The sequence below is a fragment of the Myotis nattereri genome (assembly GCF_964212035.1).
Source record: "Myotis nattereri genome assembly, chromosome: 11".
Lineage (NCBI taxonomy): Eukaryota > Metazoa > Chordata > Mammalia > Chiroptera > Vespertilionidae > Myotis > Myotis nattereri.
The window spans coordinates 56,905,437-56,930,815 of NC_138086.1; positions in this window are offsets into that span (position 1 = coordinate 56,905,437).

Below are 25,379 nucleotides of genomic sequence, written 5' to 3' on the forward strand. Positions count from 1 at the left end.
CTCAGTCTCACTGTCGGCAGCAAGCGGAAGGAGGAAGGAATAGTAGGGAGTGCCACTTGTCTAAACCTTAGATGTGAGGATAGGGTTACGGGCATCATTTTTCTCTCTCTCAGAACATGACAGGGAAACAGATACCCATCACATGTCAGAGAGCAGAAGATTGGACTAAGGCTTGGCAGGAACATTCATAGCTGAGGTTTCATTTCTTTGCTCTCTAGTACATACTGTGGCCATGTTAAAGTTCAGGCTTCGCATTCCTTTCTGGTGAAAAAAAGGATTTAATGAATATGCTACATGTTCTTCAGGATGCTAAATGACATGCATCTTCCTCTCATTTTGGCTACCCTTTTTGGACTACCTTGGACATATAGCTCACGGGTATCTTTCCAACTAAAATTTACTTACTGAGAAGGAGGAGGAATCATTGCTGTGGGACAAAAACATTTTCCCTCAAAAAAAGAATGTACACACACACACAAAAAAAGATGTGGGATTTTTATGAATCATATCCTGTAATTTTTCACTTTTTTTCCAGCTACCTCCTTCTTAGAACAGAATCCAAGAAAACCAAAGAAAACTATTTGTGCTGTGAGCAAAAATTTTGCCAAATTGAATTACATAATTCATCTAGCAGTTTTGATGAGTTCCTGGATGCAATTTGCAAATTTGCATTTTGGGCACAAGGAAATAATGCATTTGTTATATCTGAAAAAAATACTGTGCTTGTTACAAAACCCTATTTTGTAACTACTCAGGAATGTCTCTGTACATGTATATATAGTACATATAGTTAGGCATGAAACTTGGCTATTTTTCATGTAACCTTCAAGATATTTGACAGTGAACATAGTTTACTCTGGAACCAAATTCAAGAATTACTAGAAATTAAGCATGTTTAAATGTTTACAAATGTATAATATTAAAACATTAGTAAAATATGCTAACTAAATATGATTGATCAGCTTTCAAAACTTCCGGGTAAAGGAATATAATCACATTGATGTGTCATGCTTGAATTTATTATACACTATCCCTTATTTCTAAAAATAAACATTTTAAATTATGGAGAGGAGGGTTGATGTCAGCAAGATGGTGGCGTAGGCAACTCCAGGCTCTTATTTCCCTAAAGAATTATCAAATCACTAACCACAGACCGGCTAAAATAATTTCAAAGAGCTCTCGAAATCAGCTCAAAATCTATAGCAATGAATTAAAGGCCACATTCAAAATTATAGGAAATTTCCTGGTGCTCTTACTCACCTTTGCACCAGCTCCTCCATGTCCTTGCACAACTTTCTGTACCGAGGTCAGGAGGAAGTGGCCTGTCTTAGGATGCTCAGACAGCTCTACCAAAATAACATCAATACCCAATTAACAACCTAACTTTACACTTTAAGAAAAAAAAAATAAACAAAGAACTGGCTAAATCCAAAGCTAGCAGAAGGAAGGAAATAATGAAGATAAGAGCAGGGATAAATAAAATAAGAACAGAACGACAATAGAGTAAAGTCAACATAAACAAGAGTTGGTTCTTTAAAAGATCAATAAAGTTGATAAACCTTTAGATAGACTGATTAAGAAAAATAAGAAAGAAGACCCCCCCCCTCCAATAACAGCAGAAATGAAAGAGAGAATATTACTAGAGATTTTATGGAAATAATAAGGATCATAATAAAGTATTAGAATAATTGTACACCAACAAATTGGATAACCTAAGTATAATGGACAAAACACTAAAACACATAATAAACCAAAACTTAACATGAAGAAATAGAAAATCTGAATAGACCTAGAAGTAATAAGGAGAGTAAATCAATAGTCAAAACCTTTCTAACAAAAAGAAAGGTATTCTACCAAAGAACAAATGGCTACAATGATAAATTCTACCAAACATTTAAAGAATGCCTATCCTTTACCATCTCTTCTAAAAATTTAAAGGGGAGGGAGCACTTTCTAACCCATTCTAGGAGACCATCATTACCCTGATATTAAAGGCAGACAAAGACTAAAAGAAAATTTTAGACAAATATCCCCTCTCAATATTGGTGCAAAAATCTTCAACAGAATATTAGCAAACAGAATTCAACAGAAGATTAAAAGGATTATACACCATGACCAAATGGGATTTATTCCTAGAATATAAAAATAGTTCAATATACAAAAAAGCAGTCAATATAATATACCACATTAACAGAATGAAGAGAAAAAAATATACATTATAGTCTCCATTAACAGAGAAAAAAAAGCAGTTGACAAAATTCAACACCCTTCACAATAAAATTTTAACAAAGTAGGAATAGGAGGAAGTTACGTAAACATACTAAAGGCCATATATGGAAACCTACAGCCAATATCATACTTGCATTAGTCAGGGTTCTCTAGAGAAACAGAATCAACAGAATACACAGTTGTTCCTCCATATCCATGGGGGATTGGTTCTAGGACACACAGACCCAGATACCAAAATCCACAGATGCTCAATTCCCTTATATAACTGATATAGTATTTGCATATAACCTGTGCACATTCTTCCATTAAATCACCTCTAGATTACTTATAATGCCCAATACAATGTAAACACTATGTAAATATAAAAATGTTGTATAGACATATAATGGACTATAATTCAGCCTTTAAGTGAAATTTTGACAATGCTACAATATGGATGAACTTTGAAGACATGCTAAGATGCTAAGTGAAATAAACCATAGTGGCCAGGGGCTGGAGACAGGGGGAAGTTGGTGTTTAATGGGTACAGTTTCAGTTGCAGAAGATATAAAAAAGTTCTGGAGGGGGGTGGTGGTGATGGTTACATAACAATATGAATGTACTCCATGCCACAGAACTGTACACTTAAAAAAATTTAAGTGGTACATTTTATATTGCGTATATTTTACCACAATAAAAATATCCTAAATTTTTCCTAAAACTTTTGGAAAAAATTTGGAGTTGGAGAACTCTTAAAGAGAGTAAGAAACTGTGGGTGGGCAGATTGGAAAGAACATTGGCAGAAAATGGCTCATTAATATAATTCTCATTTAACTTTGGACTTCACTCTTCCAAGTTAATTTCATGTCCAAATGTAAGATACTGGACTAAGAGTTGCGAGGGTGATAGTGAAAACATTTCATTTCTGATATTTACAAGATACTTTTAATATTATTGTTTATTGCACCATTATTTTACACTATATATATAAACATTACAAATATTATAAAGTTTATACATAAGGCAGTGAGAATAAAGCAAATATCCTTGCAGTATAAGTGTCTGATATTAAGCTTTTTGATTGTAGTGTAAATACCTGACATTAAACTTTTGATTGCTGAGGCAACCTTTTCAAAAGACATCCATCTTGAATAAACCTACTGCCAGTTCTAAGCTGCTAACAAAACAACCAGATAAGGAATCATGCTATTCCCACCCATGAAGATGCCTAGTGTAGAAAGCCCTGAGTAACCTGGACCATTTGAGTGACCCTGCTTACCCTCCCTGTGCCCTAATTCCTGCTCTTATGCTTTAAAGGGGCCAATAAAGAGTGAACTTGTAAAACTCTAGCCACGCCAACTTCAGACCCTAATCAAGACAGAACCCCAGGTCTGCACACTCTACCCATGGCCTTGCTGTGTGCCCTTGGGCACACTGTGTACCTCCTAGGACATATGAGTAATAAAAGTAATTTCTCAAACTTCCCTCATGGTTTTTGCTGAAGTGTATTCTGCATCAAAACAAGAACCACAAGGACCAGCGCAGCCACAATATTGACCCCAGTGGAGAAACAGGGGGGACTTGCTACCAGTCCTGGGGGCCAGGGGAAGTGCCTCAAGCGTTCCCAGTTGATAGCACCACTATCAGTAGTCTGGGACCCACAGTCTTGGCAATCCTTCCCCAAGCCCTTGGCAAATCTAGTAGGAAGAACCAAGGTTTGCTTTCTATTCTCAACTATGTCACCATATTTTAAACCATTTTGCTTTGCCTTACTATTTTTCTGGACCCACTTCCCACGTTGGAGGCTATTGTGAGAATTTACTGGGCAAGTCAGATCACCTTTTAGATAGAACTGTGCCGAAGCAATCCCTAAACTATGTCAAGGCCATTTCAGCCCTCTGCCCCAAATTATCTCCCTCCCAATCTTATAGCAGACAATCACTGAACAAGAGGAACGTCATCAACCTCATAAGGAACAACACACATACCCTTAGGGGAAAAACATGCATTAAGTCTAAGCTCACCTACCCACAGGGCAGTGTGTGCCAGCAGAACTTAGGAGACAGAAATACTTGCAAACACTTGAAAGAAAAGCACCAGGAGAGCAGAAAATGCCTCGGAAAAGAAAGCTGGAAGAGCTAAAAATAAACTTCTGCTTTACCCCATTAATGGGTAAAATCTTCAAAGGGACAAGCTACATATTACCCTTTGCAATGATTAATAGTCTTCTAGTAGCAAATGGAATCACTTGCCTTCCTCTTCATCTGCACTGAATCAAGAAGTTTTAGTAGAAAAAAAAAGTTCCTTATATCCATCTGTTTGTGTAGCGAGAAAATCTATATGTCTGGCCTATTGAACGATTCCACTTGAGGCTGCCCACACTGAACAGAAGTGGCCTTGCTTCCCAAGACTCTAAGAAGTCGTGGAGCCTGTGCAGATCACTGGGTGACAGATAAAACACCATCACTTATTAGCTGGGGATTTCTCTATGAAGAGCTTCTGCCCTTGGCCGTGGCCATGGTGGGCTTCTCCTGCCATTAGAGGAAAGCACTGTCCAAAATGTTAATTTGATCATTATGATTGTTGTGAGCCGAATCATAGGAAGGAGTAGTCTAACTGGGCAGCTGCTTTGGAAGCCAGCTGTAAAAGATACTAAAATATGACTAAAATGTGACTGGAAAAAATGGTAATATGACGCCAGCTAACACTGATTTCCACACGGGACTTCTTACGTAACTGGCAAAAGGTCAATTAGACTGATTTCCCTGAAGCAGCACCCCAAAGTGGGATTAACACACACATCACCCTCCCAGCCTCTCTACTGAAAATTTTTGCCACTGTTATGTGCAGGACACGTGGTGCTACTATAGGTCTTAATTCCCAGGGGCAAAAGCCATAGTTTCCCTAAGTGGGCAGCCTCAAGGCAGGTTACCAGGAACAGGTGATTTACATTTTCATATAAAGATGGAAACCATTTAATTTGTCTACAAAAAATATATTGAGCTCAGAAAATCACACCAAAAAAAAAAAAATCACCTACGTGGAAGCTGGGGGTGAGGCAGATGGTGGGAAAGAAAATTTAAACATTAGCTCTGTCTTCAGTGAGTGTGAGTGACTGGCACGATATGACAATTAGTAGGAGAATATTTTGTGAAACAAAAGCAACCCCAAATAATGTGAAGTGTTATGTTGTATTCTATCCAAGTAATCTAGTCCTACCATGGGGTGCCAGCAAGCTCCTTCTCATCCAGCTTGAATCCCGAGCGATCCCCAGTGCCTTTGCATTCAGAGGGAAAAGGGGCTAACCCCGCAGTATAGTGGGGCCTTGACTTACGAGTTTAATTCGTTCCATGACGGAGCTCGTAACTCAAATTACTCCTATATCAAATCAATTTTGATGTTGTGGCATTCACTGTGACATTCGCTGCGCCAACTAGTGGTGGGGTATCTGAAGCTGGCTCGTAACCCGAATTTTAGCTCGCAACTCAAAGCAAAAAATCGGCCGAGAGATGGCTCATATCTCAAAAAACTCGTTAGTCGGGACACTCATAAGTCAAGGCCCCACTGTATTTGTTAGAGAGTCATGAAATATCATAGACTTCAGGCCAGCAGGTTGATTTAAGATTTTATGATACACTTTAGGACAATAAATACCTAGAATTTTGAAAAGAGTCCCTAGTTGGCAGAAATGACTGAACTGAATAATCTGAAAACAGAAGTTTAGAGTTGTAGAATTCTGTAAGCATGAGACTTATTTGAAGAGAGGTCCCTTACTAATTATAAATTGTTAATGTTAAATTTATGGGAGAGGTCACACCTTTAGTATCTTCATCACAAACATTTTCCATTTTACTTCTGATATGCAATCTTATTTGCATGAATCCCTTCCTACTTCAGGTTTTACTTTATCCGTTTGTATTATTTTCCCCACAAACATTATAAAAACCCAAAGAAATAATTTGGGGAGCTCCTCGATGTTTAGAAAAGTTAAGAAAGTAAAAATTTCTGAGAAACATATTTAAGATTCTTAAAAGGAAGTTCGTACAAATAAAGGTAAATTACATATATAGAGATTTGTCTTTTTAAAAGTTTCTTCCCATTTGATTTGAAATACTTTTGTATGAAACTTCTAGTTTATATAAACTATTATTTCCCAAAATAAAAAATATGAATATAATGTTTAACATTTCCAAACTATTGTTTGTTTTTCTGACCTTGGAGAAGACACCTTTGTGTCAACACATGCAAAGTGCATGAACTTGATATGTTTATTTTATCATTTGTAGCTGGAGAAATGAAATTATTTAAGTGGATATAATTTAATGTTTTGGCATCCCTCAAATTACAGTATGAAAATGACTTTATAGTTAGCTACGGAGAACATGAAAGAGTCATAAAGAAAATTTAAAAGAATACTGCAGAGGGAAGTCAGTCCACTAACATGGAAGACGTCTCAATGACATCTGATCAAGAAACAATTGTATAAGCACATTATTTACTTGGTGTGTTTTTATCATTCTCCCACCTTTTTATAGTTTCAAATAGTCCTTATTGGGTCAGCATGATGGAAACATTTGAAAGCAATGATGCCTTGGAAGACCAATAGTTAGAAGTCTATTAAACCCTTAGTGAGATACCGAGGCAGATTGAAAGTGGGTGCTTCAAACACTAAAGTAATTAGACACATAATTTCAGAGAAAGTATTGTCAACATGGAACATAGGATTTTTCAGATAGGTGAGTGTGCATACATACATTTTCCTTTCTATTGTCTCTAAGGGAACTTGTCTGAAGTTGACATACTTAGTCCAATCGTTGCTCATGAAAACCCAAGCAATGTAAAAATATACAAATAAGAAATAATTTACCAATTTTCAACTCTAATATTCTCTACAATTTTGAAATGGTCAAAGTCAGGGCAGCTAATTTTTTTCTAGCAATTCAAAAAGGCATTGCTCTCACTTTGCCATTTCTTCAAGTTAAAGTTCGCGTAAAAACATTGAGAGGTGCTTATAATTTTCACATATGCCTATCTCACAGAAAGATAAACTTATTTGTCTTTTCTTTTCATTCATTCAATCAACAAATATCTATTTACTTCCTACTATATGTCAGATATTGTATAATGGGAGATATCTGAAAGTAATTAGACTGTTGTTCTCATAAACCTCATATCCTAGTTTGCAGAGATCATTAACAAATAATAAATGTAATAAATATATTAAACAGTAAACGGTGGGAAAAAGAAAAAAGGAGAGCAGGAGAAGGGGAACTGGGAGTTAAAGAAGGAGAGCATGAAAATTGCAATTCTAAATGAGGTGATCAGGGTAGGCCTGGTGTAAATCCTCCCACCATGGTCAATTTCAAGTTACAAAAGCTTTGAAAAAATGGCTTGCAAAGTTCCTGAATACTTAATGATTGGCTCTCGTGAACTGGTAAAAGCTGGCTCTGGAACAAATTTTGAGCAAAGACTTAAAAAAATTGAAGGTGTTCGCCAAGCATACATCTGGGCAAAGAGCCTTCAGAGGGAGCAGCTAGAGCAAGGCAGTACCAGGGAATTTGGGAACAGCAAGTGGGTATGCAAGCTAGTGAGCAGGAAAGAGGTTACAGAGGGGAAAGGGTCAGAATCTGGAGGGTCCTGTAGGCCTTTGCAAAGAGTGATTTCCCCCCTGATTGGAGGTATCCGTTGCAGGGTGCTGAGTAGAAGGATGAAATGAGAACATTTTCAAATGATCACATTGGCTGCTTAGTGAAGAACAGATTTTAAGAGAACAAATTTGGAAACAGGGAGACCAGTTTGGCAGCTGAGCCATTAATCCAGATGGTGATGTAAGCTTTTGAAGGCAAAACTAACTGACTTTACTAATGGATTGGATGTGTGTTAAGGGAGAAAGAGGAGAGTTGAGAATGACTCCAGTGTTTGGGAGCTGACATGGAAAGATGGAGTTGCCTCTGAATTAGATTGAGAAGCAAAAAGGCCCATAGGGTAAGTCGGCCTGAGATGCAGGCCCAGTAAAACCTCAGCCAGCCCCACAAGGAGATGTGGAATTAGCATAGCCCTTCCGAGTTATCTAGCCTTGAGCTGAAATGGTCAAGCTTTTATATTCACACCTGAACCCGTGATTGGATGTGGGCTGCTCAGGAAAAGTGTAACTGTAGCCCAGACAGTCCCTCTAACTGAGGAAAATCCTGACGGGGCTGCCAGCTGACAGGGTAATACAGCCTCCCCTGAAATGAGGTCTGGGTGACACACGTCCTTCCCACCACAATGCTCCAACTTGATTCCTGACACCAGGTTAGGCTCTTCGGATAGTGCCATTGCACATGCTCTTTTGAATTTTTGAATACCGTTCTAAGAAGATACCATTTTATGTATTTTCCCCAAACAGCACTATCTAAGGGACATAGGTTTTGATTCCATTTTTCACATCCCAGGAGCTTCCTATTAAGCCACCCACTGCAATGCTTCTCCTTGATTAGCAAGATGCAGCCTGATCTAGCGATTGGAACCCCCCATTCCAAGGGATCCTGGCCTTGTCTTATTGCAAGGCCTGGCAGTGCTGCGCCTTATCAAGTGTGCATATGTGTATGTTCTGACAAAGAAACAAAATGTCAGGAAAGAATCACCACCATCTGGTGAATTAGAAAAGGTTAAATTTTCCAAATGAAGAAATAACACATTTTCTCACATTCCTTAACTCTAAAAAAATGACATCTGCTTTTTGAGGAAAGACAATTATAAAGACCCTCTGAAGCTTTAGCACACGCATATTAAGGATGCATTCAACAAGGCCAAGGAATAGACTGAGCTCCTGAGAGGTAAATAAGGATAGTTAAGAATGTACTCACATTTGATTTTTAATACTATAGAATCTAATTTTGTGAGTCCATAATAAATGAATAACTATTTTTTAAACTTTTACAATATCTTCCATTCCTGATTGTGTGCTGATATATAAAAGATTCAAATATCTTATTATTTTCTAGAATGTTTGGAAAGGTTACATTAATAATGTTCTTGGTAAATGTTCTCCCTTATATTTCCTTATTGTGTGTCTGCCCTGAATATACTTAGTAATTTCTGGAGGAGGGAAGGAAATGCAGATTAATCTGCTAAAACCTTCCTCATCAATCTGTCTTTGAAATTTTAAATCATTTTAGCCAAAGAAATGAAAGGCTCTATGTAGCATAGCTCAAAAAGAGTAAAGTGTGCTTGCCTTCTGTGGCTTCTTCCCTGAGTACACATAGCTTGAGGTAGTATAAGTCAAGTGAAACACCAGCGCTTAGGTGCATTCACAATTTTGAACCTAAACATTTGTAATCTATGAATTTTTGTACACTAAATCCCATATTTCCAGTGACTTAAGAGCCATGAGAATCTGCAGATGTCACTGGCAGTAGTACCCATCAAAGAGTGTTCGACATCTGCTCATGGTGGAAAAATATTTCTCAGTGTCTTGATGTGTAATGCCACGGTGCAAGATGCTTTCTTTGTGCTGCACATATGTGATTATTTGTGAACTTGCTATTCTCCTATGAGGTGTTCTTTCTGGCCTTTGGAATTCATAACCTCAGCATTTGCTCTTTTTGCTCCATCTTGTTTAATTTTTTTAAATCACATGTTTTAGTATCAATCCCGAATACTAAAGTATGGTGAAGTATTCTAACAACTGTCAGGATTTGGCCCTCTTAAAAATATTGCTGATCTCCTCATACATTATTTTGCCCCAAAGTGTGCATCCTTCTCTATCTCAAAATGGACTTGTCTTGATTGATTTGCAGACAGACTGACACAAAACACAGCAGTCATGGCAAATTTTCCCTGTTCCACTTTATGGAGTGTTAACTGAGAAGCATAATTTTGACCTTTTAATGATTGGACTTTAGGTATTTTCCCCAAACAGCACTATCCAAGGGAAAGGAAGTTATTTCTATTAACCTATAGGACACACTTAATTGGGAGAACTGTCTAATTGAGACATCTTCCAGATACTCAGTTTAAACATAATGATGCATAATGGCAGTAACTGCCACTTAATTAGGAGAGAGTTCTACTACATCGGAAGGTAACCAAACCATTGAAGGGTGTTGCTTTCCTATTAAAAGGGTAAATTTCCTCTAGGCTCAGAAATTATAATTTTACTTTTCTAAACTCTCAATGCCTGTGATGTTGGGGGTGCTTCCTAGTATTTTAACGCCATCACTATACTGAAATATCAATTACTAAGCGCTATTTGATTTAATTAAGACAATTTTTACATGGAATATTATATTAGAAAACATAAAGGAAAAGAATGAAATGACCAAATATCTGTGCTGTGTGAGGGGCTATGTTATGTATTTAAACATACATTATCTTATTTGATGTTCACAAAATATTATTACTTACTTTAAAAATGGAGAGCCTGAAGCTTAATGAGGCTATGAAACTTGAGAGTATCCTATATAATAAAGAGGTAATATGCAAATTGACCATCACTCCAACACAAGATGGCTGCCCCCATGTGGACACAAGATGGCTGGCAGGGGATGGAAGTTGGGAGGGACCAAGCCTGCAAGGGAGGACAGTTGGGGGGGACCAGGCCTGCAGGGTAGGGCAGTTATGGGTGACCAGGCCGGCAGGGAAGGGCAGTTAGGGGTCGATCAGGCTGGCAGGGGAGTGGTTAGGGGTCGATCAGCCTGGCAGAGGAGTGGTTAGGGGGTGATCAGGCTGGCAGGCAGAAGCAGTTAGGGGCAATCAGACAGGCAGGCAGGTGAGCGGTTGAGAGCCAGCAGTCCTGGATTCTGAAAGGGATGTCCGACTGCCCGTTTAGGCCTGATCCCACCGGGTCCAAGATTGTAGAAATAGTTCACACTTTCCTATAATCAACTCAATTCTAGTAGGTGCATGTGAAATTAGAAAAATCAGCTTGAGAATTATACTGCTGCCACCACTACAATTATATTTTCTGAGTTAGGGTAACAGTCAAAAATATTATTTACCTAAGATCTGAAGGCACAATCCTAACCTAGAACATAATTTTAGGTCTTACTGAGGCCAGCAACCTTTCTTCCCTCATAAGAAATGATACCCTAAGTTTTTCTGGGCTAATGGAGGTCTTTATGTTGGCTTTCAGAGAATCACACGCACGCACACACACCATTCTAAACCCCACTAACCCAAGGCAATAGCTGTTATTAGACACCTGTGATTTTCCATCTACTAGAAATAAGTATAAAGAGTGGAGGCAATTTCCCTAGTTGAGTCTCTAAATCTTGTTTAAGAAAAAAGAAAAATCAGTTTGCCTGTCTGCATTGATCAAATTCCCCTGTTAAAAGCTTAGTTCTATATTTTGCTCTACCTGTATAGACATATTAGAATTAAGCCAATAATAATTATAGTAAGTACTAGAGGCCCAATGCATGAAATTTGTGCAAGAGGCTTGGCCCTCACAGCTGCGGCAGCTTGCCTCGGCCCTCGCAGGCCTGGCTTCATCCAGAAGGACGTCTGGAAGGTCATTTGGCTGTCCAGTCTAATTAGCGTGTTACGCTTTTATTATTATAGATAATATCTAAAAAATTTTTGAAACTATGTCAACATAGTTTTCAGTAAAGTTAAGCTAGAGAAATAACACAAATTGACTCCATTTATTAGATTTTGCAGTTATCCTAAGTCATAAGTAATGAACTACTTTAGTTAATTTCTCATTATTCAAGTGATCATTTTTCTGATTTTTTTAAATTAAAAAATATGGCAATAACCCCAAGATTTTGCTAGAGTAATAGGACTTAAATAATAGGAAGCAAGCTTTTCTGTAATGCTGAACATAATTGTTTTATTTAAGTATATTTGGTATATAATATTATATTAGTTATATTAGTTTCAGGGTACAATATAGTGATCTGACATTTTTATACCTTATGATGTGGAATTTTGATACTGGATACTAAAATATGTCAACATTTGGAAATTCTGCATAACTTGGTGAACCAACATTTTTCATATTATCAATGCATAATGTGACAAAATCATACATTGGTAAAAGAGCTACTCAAAGCACAAGATACAAATATATTTTAGTGTAACAAAAAAAGGAAAAGTGCCTTTCTGTGGTTGCAAACTCTATATTGAAACTATCTTTAAGAAATTACCATGTTGAGTATGGGTGTAGTAACAAAGAAGAATATTGACAATCATCTAAAAGGCTAGTAAAATATTACTCCTTTGCCTAACTACATATCTTCGTAAAGCCAGATTTTTGCCATTTGTGTCAATCAAATCAACATATTGCTATAGATTGAATGCATAATCAGACCCAACTATTTTTTGTAGTTGTTGTTAATCCTCACCCCAGGATATTTTTCCATTGATTTTTAAACAGAGTGGAAGGGAGGGGGAGCGACAGAGAGAGACACATGGACTAGTTTCCTCCTGCATGTACCCTGACCAGGACTAGGGATCTAGTCTGCAACTGTGGTACATGCCCTTGACTTGAATCAAATGCAGGACCCTTTAGTCCATAGGCCAATGCTCTATCCACTGAGCCAAACCAGCTAGGGCTCAACTATCTGTTCTTAAATCAGGTATCAAGAGAGTTGCAAAACTGTAACACCATGTCACTTTTCTTTCACTACATTTCTTAGTCTTAGAAAATATAGTTATTCTTTAGTAAAATATGTTCAAGGTTTTCATTTCTAATAAAGTAAATATCAATACATGTAACCCAGATAAGCAAAACCTCTTTGAGGTGCTCAATCATTTCTAAGAACCGGTTGCCCCATTCTCAAGAGATTCTGGCTACCTAAGAAAGGCCCTACAGGGAGTTTAACTTTCCACTTGGAAATTTTAGGAAAAAAAAAAAAGAAAGAAAAGAAAAGAAAGGCTGAAAATCAATGAAGGACATTCAATGAGATAGGTGCCTCTTAGGTTGATAAAATTCTGTCATAGTTATTTCCAAACCCCAATGTTTCAAGGGACTGAGGTGGCTGAAGATGACCCTTTTAGCTTTGCCTTGTTACAGAGAGAAAAGCATAGCAGCCAAATTATGATGTGCTGAGCTAACTCTGGAATCTGCAGTTTTATGAATATAAAAATGACACTTAAAAAATTTTATCCAAGGGATTAACTTAATCTTAAATCATCCGAATAGCTCTGACCAATGTAAGTGTTCTGCAAACTAGATTTGAATTCACTGATGTCAAAGCTAGATTAACTAGCACAGACTGGGTTTTGTCATATGAAAAGTTTAAAGAGGAATGTCACACTTCATCTACATGTGCAGCCTACGTTCTATTCCATTAATTCCACCTGCAGCCACTTTTGTTGTTTTTTTTTAATAGTATAGGTCACTTTTCCCCCTTAAATATATTACATACACCCTTGCTTATGATGCAGCAGTACTATCTCCCAAATGTTATTATACTAGCCCATTTCTATGCTCCAGTTAATAGGTCATGATGATGGTACAATGTGCAATCCAGAAAACACTTGAATTTCCACATTAAAAGAAAGAAGGGGGTGTGGATAATTAAAAATGGTGACTAATCCAGAAGACATTTAACTTTGTAATGTGTTTTGTGCTAACATTAAACATGGACATAATTATGTTTTGAAAATTCTCTTCAAACAAATGAAATCACTCTCTAAATGTCTCCCTTTTCCTTGTTTAATTATCCATACCCTATCTCATATCCTCCCTTCATGATAGTTATGTCTAAAACCTTCAGAGGAACTCTTATTTAGAAGTATAAAGAACTTGATAAATTAGATAGTTGAGATATAGCAAATATTTACTTCAAATGTAACTATTTCTTATCCTTCAACCCTAGCAGATATCTCAGTGATGGGAGTACTCTTAAACAATTGGCCTAAATTCTGCTTCAGATTCCTTCTCAGCACACGACTTTCAAACAGCTGTGTTGGACTAACACGAGAATTAAAACCTGTTTGACACTCCTATCTAATCAATGACACTTTTCCCAATGATGCTCACGCCTTATCCAATAATACAGTTATTTAGCTACATAACTAACTAGAATTTAGCTACATAACTAAGTCTAGAAACTGTAATGTTTTTCATAGAATCTCTCAGTGTCAAAAGTCTCACTTCTTGAGATTTTAATGAGTTAACTGAGTTAACCCACTTAATACCAGTAATATGAGTGCTATATGTAAATTGACAGTAAGATTTTATTCTAAAATTACACTGTTGATGATTACAGTTAACCTATATTATTATTTATCTTAAATTATTCTTAATTTTTTCATGCTGTCATATGTTCAAGAGCATTGAAGGGACTAATTACTTGCGAATTATTTTTCATTTAAGTCATATTTTAATATTAAAGGACCTTAAATATCAAAGATAATGATAATTAGAGGAATTAGAAGTTACATTCACCACCTCCCAGGACCACAGTGGAATTACAACTAAAATATATAGGAATCAACCTTAACCAGTTGAAGACTAGCTGAAGAGAAGTCTTATAACCAAGGACTTACAGAAGAAGTCACATCGAGACTGGTAGGAAGGGCAGAGAAGTTTTGCTTCTTTGACTGGAAATTGTACTGTTCCATAGGAAAGAGATTATGGTAGTTTCATCTGGGACATTTCCTGTTTGGGTAAATACATGGAACATGGAACTAAAATCCAATTAAATATAAAATGAGGAAGGAACCTAGATAGAGGAAAATATTGAGGAATGTAATAGTGATCCTTCAAAGTGATTTAACAAGCCTGTGAATTGACATGCATTCATAAACATCTATCCCTAGTGAATATGAAAAAGTATGCAGATTAACAATTAATCTAAAAAGTGTTTATAAATATAAATGATAATATGTATGGGCCTCTGGAACAGAAGTGGCTTGAAAGAAAGAGGAACCACTACCTGAAACTGTAATAGGCTCTCTTTCAAATTTCTTACTTTTCATTTTTCTTTGCCTATCTTTTATATTTATACTAGAGGCCTGGTGCACAAATTCATGCACAGGTGGGGTCCAGCCGGCCCGCCCAGATGAGGGCCACTGGGAGTTGGGCCAGCTGGGGGGAGGGGGCAGGAGGTTGGGGGGGGGGTCGATCGGGGCCCCTATTGAGCCCGTTGACCGCTGCAGTGCGCATCATAGCGACCGGTCGTTCTGGACTTTCTGGTCATTCCATCGTTCCTTGGCTTCTATATGTATAGATTTAAAGATGATGTTATAAGATTTTAATGTTTTAAGTCCTTTTTAACAGTCATTCTAAATGTTTTCATCAGCTAGAAAATGCAATACTATTTGAAATCACTCGTGCTAAGGACATTTTAGAGAGCATGCCCAAATGCTACAAATCTATGTTACAACATAAAAGCTAAACAGAAACTGCTGCCCAAAGTGATTATACAATGATTTAAAAATACATAAGACAAGAAACAAAGCAATGTTAAAAATTGACAGTTGGCAAGGTGTTAGCATTTAAACAGTATCCACCCAATAAAGTATTTTATTAAAAAAACATTTAAAAAAACATTTTTAAACAATAACTTCTGTCATCTTGAGGATATAATTCCAGTTTCCTGTCTCCTCCACATTGTAGGACTTTGTGTTCTTCAATGTAGGAGGAGAGAGTCAAACAAGAATTTTGTTTTTAATGTTAAGCACATCTAAATACAAACTAATTTTTTTTAAATAGCATGAAAAATTATTGGAATTCTTCATCTAACTAGGCATTTAATATTCATGAAATTCATCCTTTTACATGCCCCAAACAAAGCAATTTATACAAGTCATCTAAAATATTTTTATAATCTACCAACTCAAAATTTGTTGGTCACAGCAAAAGAATTTTATATAGAGCAAAATTTGCAGTGCTATAAAAATAAATTTTATTGGAATGCAAAGTAATTCATTTTGAGTAACACAAACAATTATGAAAAATAATACCCATGGTCATACCTATATTTTAGTCTTTTTTCTATGAAGACTTTTAAAATTCATAGTTAAGATTACAGATACTAAGACATATGGTAACTAGATTTATTTTGGTGGTCATTTTACACTGTTTACAAATATTGAATTATGTAGTGAGTCTGAAACTAATATAATATTATATATCAATTTTACCTCATTTTTAAAAAGGATTACATATAATACTAATTTGAAATCTTGCTTTTTTCACTTATCTCATAACTACTTTCAATAGCATTTTAAAATTATTTCTAAAACTAATGTGTTACATAACATTTCAACATATGAAAGGCGCCATGATTTATTTATTCTAACATATGATAGCAAATATAATTCTATTATTGATATTATAATTACGTCTACTCCAAATATTTTTATACATAAATTATTCATACATCCTCAAGGAAAAGTCTAGTAGCTATCATTATTGACCCAAAATGAATAAGTAAACATCATTGACATGCCTTTTAATACTATTTAGCAATCAAGATAGCTTTGCTAATCTGAAACATAAGAGTTTAGAGGAAGAAAAAAATAATTATGAAGGAATACTATGAGCAATACATTAGATAACATAGATGAAATGGACAAATTCTTTGCTAATACATAAGAACATATAAAATGGACAAATTCTCGGAAAAACACAAACTACCAAAATTGATTCAAGAATACACAACCCGAATAGAACTATATCAGGTAGAAATTGAATTGGTAATTAAAAACTTATCCACAATAAAAAGTCCACATTCAGATGGCTTCAATGCTGAATTCCACCAAACATCTAAAGAAGAATTAATATCAATTATTTCATAAACTCTTCCAAATATTGGAAGAAGATATAACACTTTCCAACTCAGTACGGGGCCAATATTAACCTGATACCAAAACCAGACAATCACTATGGATCAGCAATTTTCAACCTTTTTTCATCTCATGGCACACATAAATTAATTACTAAAATTCTGTGGCACACCAAAAATATATTTTTTGCTGATCTGACAAAAAATAGGATAATTTTGATTCATTCACACTGGTAGGCTATTGTTGTGTTGGCTGTTGTCATGTTTAAATTTGAGAATCTAAGGGAAAAGAGGTCAGTGCCTCTGACTAAACACTCAGGTATTGCATGTTTTAAAATTTTTTGTGGCACACTAGTTGAAAATCACTGCTACAGACCACTAACTTTTGTGAATATGGATACAAAAAGTCCTCAACAAAATACTAGTCATCTAGCAACACATAAAAAGAATTATACACTATGACAAAGTGGGATTTTTCCCATAAATGCAAAGTTAGTTTAGTATCTGAAAACTAATTAATATAAAACACTATATTGGCAGAATTTTTTTTAAGAAAATACAGTAGCGTATCAATAGACTCATTTGGCAAAACCCAAAACCCTTTTATGATAAAAAACATTCAACAAAGTAGGAATTGAAGGGAATCTTCTTAACCTGATAAAGGGCATCCAAGAAAAGTCCACAGCTAAAATAATGTGTAATGGTTTTCCCCCAATGATCAGGAATAAGACAAGGATGCCCACTCTCACCACTTTGATTCCAAATAATACTGGAGGGTCCAGGGAAATTAGGTACTATGAGACATAAAAGACACCCTTGACTAAAGAAGATTATAAGGAATTTACTAAAATAACAAATAAACAAAAACTAATAGAACAAATAAATGAGTTAAGCAGGGTTGCAGGATCAAGATATAAAAATCAATAATGTTTCCATATACTTGTGATGACCTGAAAATAAAATTAAGAATTCAGTTTATAGTACCATCAAAAATTTTTAAATGTTTAGGATTAAATTTAATAAAAGAAGTACCAAGCTTTATTCTGAAAATTATAAAGATTATTGAAAGAAATTTAAAAATATCTACATAAGTGGAAAAAGTATTCATGGATAAGAAGACTTAATATTGTTAAGGGGCAGTACTCCCCAAACTGATGTGTAGACTCAGTGTGCTCCAGTAGCATCCCAGCTAACTTTCTTTGTAGATACTGAGAAGCTGATTCTAAAATGTATATGGGAATTCAAACAATTCAGAATATATAAAACAGTCTTTAAAAATAAAAAAGATCTAAGTGGGAGCATTCACATTTCTCAATTTCAAAACTTACTACAAAGTAATATTAATCAAGGCAGTGCAGCGCCAGCATAAGCATAAACATATATAACAAACGAATAGGATTGAGAGTCCAGAAATAAACCCATGTGTCTATGGTTGATTGATTTTTCAGCAAGGGTTCCAAGACCATTCAATGGGGAAATAATAGTTGTTTCAATAGATGGTATTGGGACAATTTGATAAGCAGATGTAAAAAAAATAAAGTTGGGCCCTTACCTCACAACATACTAAAACAGATTAACTCAAAATGGATCAAAGACCTAACTGTAAGAGCTAAAACTATAAAACTTTTAGGAAAAATGTAGGGATAAACCTTCATGATATGGAACTTGGCAATGGATTTTTAGATATGATACTAAAAGCATGAACAACGAAAGAAAAAAATAAAACAGATAAATTAGACTTCATTGAATTTAAAATTTTTGTGCTTCAAGGACACTATCAAGAAAGAAAAATTGCCCGGCCTGCATGGCTCAGTGGTTGAGGGTTGACCTATGAACCAGGAGGTCATGGTCCAATTCCTGGTAAGGGCATGTGCCCAGATTGCAGGCTCAATCCCTAGTGTAGGGCATGTAGGAGGCAGGCAATCAATGATTCTCTCTCATTATTGATGTTTCTATCTCTTTCTCCTCCTTTCTTCCTCCTGAAATCAATAAAAATATATTTTTAAAAAGAGAAAGAACTCAAAGAATGGGAGAAAATAACTGCAAATCATATATGTGATAAGGATCTCATATCCACAACATACAAAAAAAACTCATACAATTCAATAACAGGAAAACAAATAACCCCATTTAAAAATGGGCAAAGTATTTGAATACAGTTCTTCAAATAAGGTACAATACAAATGGCCAGTAAGCACACACAAAAAAAGATACTTAACCCCATTAACCATCAGAGAAATGCAAATCAAAACCACAATGAGATACTACTTCATACCCACTAGAATGGCTAAAATCAAGTCAGATAATAACAAGTGTTAGCAATTGTGAATATGAAAAAATTGGAACCCTCATTCACTGCTTATGGGACACACTCTAGCAGTTCTTCAAATGGTTAAACATGAACCATTTCATGACTCAATAATCCGACTACCAAGAGAAACAAAGACCTGTACATCAGTGTTTATAGCAGCATTACTTATGAAAAGAAACCAAATTTCCATCAGCTGATGAATGGATAAACACGATGTGGCATATCCATATAATGGGGTATTATTTGGCCATAAAAATGAGTGGAATACTAATACAGTCTACAACATTGATGAACCCTGAAAATACTATACTAAATGAAAGAAGCCATTCATAACAGACTGCATGTTACATGATTCCATTAAAATAAAATGTCCAGTATTGGCAAATCTCAAGAGAGGGAAAGTAGATTGGTAGTTGCTTAGGGCTGGGAGGCCTAGGGGCCTAGGGAGGTGACAATTAAATGATAGGTAGTTTATTTTTGAAGTGATGAAAACGTCCTAAGGCTGACTGTGGTGGTCTTTGTATAAGCTCGCGAATATACAAAAAATCATTGATATGTATGCTCTAAAGGGGTGAACTGTATGGTATGTGAACTAGAGCTCAATAAAGCTATAAAAAAATCTACTTTTCAACATATCAGTTATAGAACTGAACAATATATAGAAAATTTGAAAGACCATATGGCCAAATACTTTCCCTTTGAAGTTTTGTATTAATAATAACTCTGTTTATGATTCATTTACATGTAATTCATCAACGTGGTTCCCAGCATTTGATGACTAAGGGAACTGATAAACCTCTTATTTGGACGTTTTTCTTTTTTCCCTCTGAACCGTGATGTCCTGCTTGACAACATTAGTTTTAACTTAGTTCTGGAAAGGTTCATTTCCACTTCCAAACTCAGATCTTAGGAATTGCAAGGGAGTCCTACATTTTGTAAAAATGCGGAACATATTATTTCCTCTGATTTGCATGATGAAACAGATTACATGTGACACTGATGAGGAAGATAGCAAGTTCAAATGCCTGGAGATTTTCTCCATATGCAAAGTGATACATAGCACCTAAGACATGCTTTGGACAAGTTCTCTCTCCTGCAGCTGGGCCTTGGGGGTTTGGGGGAGGAGAGAAGGGTTGCCACATGGGTACTTCCTAGAAGAGGCAAGAGGGACAGTCGCAGGAAGTGCTTCTTCTAACTTACTGTCACTCGGTTGGTGACCCTCTGCTAGACCTCTTACATGAGTTTTGTCTGTGGGAGGATAATAAAAGCAAGATGTACGGTAGAGAAGGGACAGTGAGATATAGCTATGAATCTGGCAGTTCACTGTAGAAATGAAGTGAAGCAGAGACAGTAACTCAGGGGTATTTAGGAGCCACCGGCTGCCTCAGAGCCCAAGACTAACAACATTGAACATACTCCATAGAGCAACTGCTCTGTGCTCCATATGGCTGGAGCATGCGCTCTGTGCTCCTCTGGACATTTCCTGGGGTTCCCCTCAAGGCATAGAAATATGTGCTAATTGCCCTCAACCTGAACAGTTTGCTGTGCTGCCTAGGTTCTCCTTGCTGTTGACTGTGTTTAAATGCATGTTCGTAGCAATATTGTCAAAAGAACCAGCACAGCTTTGCAACGAGGGATATGCATGTCCTTCTATTTTCTAATCCCCTGTGTCTACACCCAATGGCAACAATTCCGACTCTCTTTGCAAAAATTTGCCAAGGTGTTTCATTCTTATCAATCCAGAAACTAACCTGTTAGTGACTGTGTGGTCAGTAACCAAGAAAATAGGGGGTTTTATTAAGTTTGCCTTAAAACTTGAGTAGGCAGTAATGTTGTTTTTGTGTTTTGTTTTTTTTGTTTTGTTTTTTTAAATAATCAATCACATCGAAGACTTGTAGGATAATGGTGGGTCCTGGATGGCAGAGAGGTGACTCAGCCTGGCTCCTCCTCTGGTCCAACAGAAACCTTTCCATTATTATTAAGTCAGACACTGTTTTACAACCCTTCCCATTGTTGGGCAACAGCCTAATATTTACCTCCACTGTTTTTGAGTCACCGCAAGTAAATCAGATTTACCAGGGGAGGAGGAAGGAGAGGAAGGGAAAATATCCATCCCAGTCAACTGTGCTGGTTTTTCTCAATGGATAGAGCATCAGCCTGCTGTCTGAAGGGTCCCAGGTTCAATTCTAGTCAAGGGCACATGCCTGGAGTGTGGGCTTGATCCTGTGTATGGGAGACAACTAACTGATGCATTTCTCTCTCTCTGTCTCTCCCCCTCCCTTCCACTCTCTCTAAAAACCAATGGGGAAAAAAATATCCTCAGATGAGGATTAACAAAAAAGAAAAAGAAAAAAAAAGCTAAGAGTGTTTGTTTTTGTTTGTTTGTTTTCACATCTTCTGTGATAACCACAACAGTAAAATGGGCAGAATGATATGACAGACAGTGGTCTCCATCCTTTACACTTAACAGACATGAAAAATGAGTGTAGAGAAATGGAGCGCTTTGCAAAACATGACGTTGCCAAGCAGCCACAAGGGAGATTTGAAACAAAAGAACAAACTTTGGATGCCAAGGGCCTCACCGATATGTGAATGAAAGGAGGATCTGGGGCCAGTGAATGAGACACGTAGCCATATTAGTTCAACTCCGCTGCCATTTACTGCAAGCCTCCTACCACGGCGAGTATATACATGGATACCCTCATTAAAATTAATTACAGGAATTAAGAATGGAGGGAAGAGAAAATTTACTTATTCTTTCATTTTTTTATTATTATTCTCTCAAATTTTATTCCCGTACATTTCTTTTAATGCAGCATCCTTTTTTTCTTTCCTTATTGATTACGGTATTACATATGTGTCCTTACCCCTCTACCCATGGCCCCCCCCCACCCCCACCCCCAGCTCATGCCTTCACCCCCCTGGTTAGAACGTATGCTTATGAGCAGGAAGAAAGGCTTTCGGCCATATACACAATACGGAGTTTATAAAGCCTTGAAAGAAGCAGATGAGACTCTGGAGTGGCAGATTGATAGAAATTACATAAAAATGACTAACGGGTCCCCTCTAGTTCCATAAAGTTAAAAGAAAGCAAGTCTCCCGGCTGAAGAGGCCTGGCAGAGTTGCTGTCTAAAATTAGATCAATCAAATGACTTAACCAATTCCTCTAGAGGATGGGAAGGGGACATGAAGAAACAGGAATGTTTAAAATATTAAAAGAAAAAGAAAAAAAAAACTCTTCCAGAGACTTGAGAACAAACGGGGTTTTAACAATGTGGGCCTCGAGCCCAAAACTGCCACGTTGCCTTTGGGGATAAAGACACTTAGCTGCGTTCCTGGTCGGATCACAAAACAGACTGTTTCCCCTTCTCCTACCTCCCTGCCACGAACAGGCAACGATGCATCATGTGAAAACACTGCATTTGGGCTGCGAGGCCACATGCTGACGCTGAGAGTCTGAAGCAGGCTGACTCATGGGCCTTGTGATTTTTTTTTATTTCCTTCATTGTCCTGATTAAGAAGGTTCGTTGAAGTCAAGTTATGAGAAAAACCAGTTGAGAAAAGATGACTTTTCATTTCTTTTCAGAAAGTACCACCCGGCTTTTAATGACACATGCTGTGTTTACAACAACATGCCAATATTTTGTTTGCCTTTACTGAGGAGGAAAGTAGTATTTTGACAATTTTCTTTTTTATCTTTTGAAAAAAGCAGGATGTTTAAAAGTTTTATCAGGTTGTAATTAGCTGTGTCCCCAGCCCCAGTAGAATGGCCATTTTGACTAGAAATAAAGTTGGAGCAGGGTAAGGTTATGCTATTTTGAACCTGACAAACTTACATTGAAATCCTACCACTGTGCGTTAATGGCTGTGAACTCCTGGGTAATTTACTCAACCTCTTTGAACGTTAAGACCTGATCTGTAAAATGAGGATTATACACATCACACTGTAAGTTGCTTTAAGAATTAGAGATGATGTACACAGGCCTCATATATATGCTAATGTATTTAGAAACAAATTATTTATCTGAAGAACTGATTGGCTCATAGGTTTGTCTACTAATCAAGATGTTCCTCGATCTGCCTGAGATTGCTACCAGAGTTTTTGAAGTCTTTTATAAAGAACTGCTTCAGCCCGGCCAGTGTTGCTCAGTGGTTGAACATAGACCCATGAACCACGAAATCACAGTTTGATTCCAGTCAGGACACATGCCTGGGGTTGTGGGCTTAATCCCCAGTGTGGGGGCTGCAGGAGGTAGCCAATGATTCTCTCTCATCATTGATGTTTCTCTCTCTCTCTCCTTCTCCCTTCCTCTCTGAAATCAATAATATATATATTTAAAGAACTATTTTAGCTAAATAGTTTGGAATTACAGGAGACACAAGCTTTTTTTTAAATATATTTTTTATTGATTTTTTTACAGAGAGGAAGGGAGAGAGATAGAGAGTTAGAAACATCGATAAGAGAGAAACATCGATCAGCTGCCTCCTGCACACCTCCTACTGGAGATGTGCCCGCAACCAAGGTACATGCCCCTGACCGGAATCGAACCTGGGACCCTTCAGTCCACAGGCTGACGCTCTATCCACTGAGCCAAACCAGTTTTGGCGAGACACAAGCTTTTTGGTTGTTGCTGTAACATACAAGGTACAAGATGCAGTAGAGAGTAAATTAGAACTCCAAATTCCCAGTCCCTAATGTTGAACAACAACCTTGCTACTTATTTGTGAATTATTTACTTAGGTTTCATTGTATAGCTAACATGGGGATTACACAGGTGAACAAAACAGACATAACATTTACATTTGTGAAACAGGGTTGGGGAGAGGGCAGAGCTACCAGGCTGGAGACAAGAAGCAAAGGCCATGGGGAAGTATATAGTGAGGTAATAGATGGGCTATAGATTATTTATGTGAATTGATCAAGAAAGAACATGTTTGAAGTAGCTCTCCCCTTATACAATGAAAAACAAAAAGGTTTAGATTTTCTAAATTTTATCATATCCTGGGTGGCACTGCTGATTTTAACTCAGTTTCGGCATAATTACTCCAGCTAGCTTTTTCTTTTAATCCAAAAAGTCTTGTCAATATACCTCCTAGGAATATCACTTATAATTGTCATAATTGTAAATTCAATGCATTTGAATTTTTCTGCAATGTCAGTAAGACTTGAGGGAAAATATTTCTTCTTCAAGGTATTTGAGGCAGAATTTTTCAGTTCTCTTCAGACAAAAAAGGGCTCTATGATGGGCTGAATTGTGTCCTCCCAAAATGTGCATGTTGAAGTCCTAACCCCCCAGTACTTAAAAATGTGACTCTATTTGAAGATAGAGTTTTTAAGGAGGTAAGATTAAATGTGGGCACTGGTGTGTCTTCATTCAATATGAGTGAGAAGAGGAGATTAGACACCTAATTGTCCATCCATGATGAATGGCTAACGAAAATATTATTCAGCCACACACACACACACAAAAAAGAAAATGAAATACTCCCATTGGCAACAACATGGATGACTTGAGGGCATTATGCTAAACAAAATAAATCAGACAGAGAAAAACAAATGCCATATGATCTCACTTATATGTGGAATCTAAATTTTAAAAAACCAAACCAACAAACAAGTGCATAGATACAGAGCAAGTTTGGTGATTGCCAGAAGTGGGGGTGTGTGGCAGTGGGATAAATGGTTGATCGGGGTCAAAAGGTACAGATTTCCAGTTACAAGAAAAGTAAGTCATGGAGATGTAATGTGCAGCATGGTGACTAGAGTTAATACTGTATTGCATACTTGAGAGCTGAGAATAGATCTTAAAAAGTTCTCATCACTAGAAAAAATATTTGTAACTGTGTATGGGGGACAGATGTTAACTAGACTTCGTGTGGTGATCAGTTTGCAATGTATACAAACACACTGGAGCATAATGTATTGAAGAATAATGCTGTACGCCTGAAACCAATAAAAGGTATATGTCAAGTATACCTCAGTTAAGAAAGAGAGAAGGAAAGAGATCAGGACATAGAAACACACCGAGGAACAACCATGTGAAGACACAAGGAGAGAGTCCCCAGAAGAAACCAACCCTATTACACATGAATCTTGTGCTTTGAGCCTCCAGACTTGTGAGAAAAGACATTTTTGT